This window comes from Schistocerca americana, unplaced genomic scaffold (genome assembly GCF_021461395.2).
Source record: "Schistocerca americana isolate TAMUIC-IGC-003095 unplaced genomic scaffold, iqSchAmer2.1 HiC_scaffold_679, whole genome shotgun sequence".
Classification (NCBI taxonomy): domain Eukaryota; kingdom Metazoa; phylum Arthropoda; class Insecta; order Orthoptera; family Acrididae; genus Schistocerca; species Schistocerca americana.
The window spans coordinates 17,728-20,000 of record NW_025726433.1 but is presented as its reverse complement, the minus strand read 5'-3'; positions in this window follow the sequence as shown (position 1 = coordinate 20,000).

The window sequence follows — 2,273 nt, the reverse complement described above, 5'->3', positions numbered from 1 at the left end:
CGCCGTGTCACTAATGTACAGAGATACAATAGTTTCGACTGGAACCGGATTAAACGTATACACGGCGCTGATTAGTAATAGATAGAGCCATCAGAATACAGATAATGTATACAACTGTCCGTATACATGCTGAAAGACTCTGCTCACAATCACACGTCAGCCAGACACTCTTATCACGCACTACTCTCTGCCTGTAACAGGCACACAGACAATATGTAAGCACCAGCATGGAACAACACCCAGTGCATCCTCTCTGCCACATTAGACAATCCACACTATCATAACCAGACCGGGAGGTCCACTCACAAAACAGAATATCTCACCCTTCCGACAACCACCATTGCTCAGCTAAGCCACCAACACCCACACATGTCCTACACAGGGGTGCACCCAACATCACAATACTGCCTCCTGTCACACCACACAAACAATGGCAGGAATGAAAGACACAGGTCTGCCACAAGCATGGAATCAGAGCGCCGCCTGTTATGAGCCAAAGGTGCACCCTGACGTGGCAAATCAGATGATGCCGCAGTCATTTACTTACGATAATCACAATCAACAAACCGGCCCCCCCCCCCCCCCAAAACACCTTTCCTTACAACAATGTGTACCTTAACCTAACCCGTATTGTACCTTAACCTAACCCGTATTGTACCTTAACCTAACCCGTATTGTACCTTAACCTAACCCGTATTGTACCTTAACCTAACCCGTATTGTACCTTAACCTAACCCGTATTGTACCTTAACCTAACCCGTATTGTACCTTAACCTAACCCGTATTGTACCTTAACCTAACCCGTATTGTACCTTAACCTAACCCGTATTGTGCCTTAACCTAACCCGTATTGTGCCTTAACCTAACCCGTATTGTGCCTTAACCTAACCCGTATTGTGCCTTAACCTAACCCGTATTGTGCCTTAACCTAACCCGTATTGTGCCTTAACCTAACCCGTATTGTGCCTTAACCTAACCCGTATTGTGCCTTAACCTAACCCGTATTGTGCCTTAACCTAACCCGTATTGTGCCTTAACCTAACCCGTATTGTGCCTTAACCTAACCCGTATTGTGCCTTAACCTAACCCGTATTGCGCCTTAACCTAACCCGTATTGCGCCTTAACCTAACCCGTATTGCGCCTTAACCTAACCCGTATTGCGCCTTAACCTAACCTATATTGCGCCTTAACCTAACCTATATTGCGCCTTAACCTAACCTATATTGCGCCTTAACGTAACCCGCGTTGCGCCTTAACGTAACCCGCGTTGCGCCTTAACGTAACCCGCGTTGCGCCTTAACCTAACCCGCGTTGCGCCTTAACCTAACCCGCGTTGCGCCTTAACCTAACCCGCGTTGCGCCTTAACCTAACCCGCGTTGCGCCTTAACCTAACCCGCGTTGCGCCTTAACCTAACCCGCGTTGCGCCTTAACCCAACCCGCGTTGGGCCTTAACCCAACACACGTTGGGCCTTAACCCAACACACGTTGGGCCTTAACCCAACACACGTTGGGCCTTAACCCAACACACGTTGGGCCTTAACCCAACACACGTTGGGCCTTAACCCAACACACGTTGGGCCTTAACCCAACACACGTTGGGCCTTAACCCAACACACGTTGGGCCTTAACCCAACACACGTTGGGCCTTAACCCAACACACGTTGGGCCTTAACCCAACACACGTTGGGCCTTAACCCAACACACGTTGGGCCTTAACCCAACACACGTTGGGCCTTAACCCAACACACGTTGGGCCTTAACCCAACACACGTTGGGCCTTAACCCAACACACGTTGGGCCTTAACCCAACACACGTTGGGCCTTAACCCAACACACGTTGGGCCTTAACCCAACACACGTTGGGCCTTAACCCAACACACGTTGGGCCTTAACCCAACACACGTTGGGCCTTAACCCAACACACGTTGGGCCTTAACCCAACACACGTTGGGCCTTAACCCAACACACGTTGGGCCTTAACCCAACACACGTTGGGCCTTAACCCAACACACGTTGGGCCTTAACCCAACACACGTTGGGCCTTAACCCAACACACGTTGGGCCTTAACCTGCTCTGTAATTGTCATACGACGCGTTAAATTAGTGTAGTGTTGCCTAACTGCAACCCCCGCAATATAGTTTGCTACCCGCACTGCCCGGTCCCCAGAGTATCGCTTCATGTTAAACACCTTGCAGCTATACACTGTAATGCGGATGGCAGCAGGACGTACATGCTCAATGCCCTTCGCAGTTGTTCATTGGCATTCGCA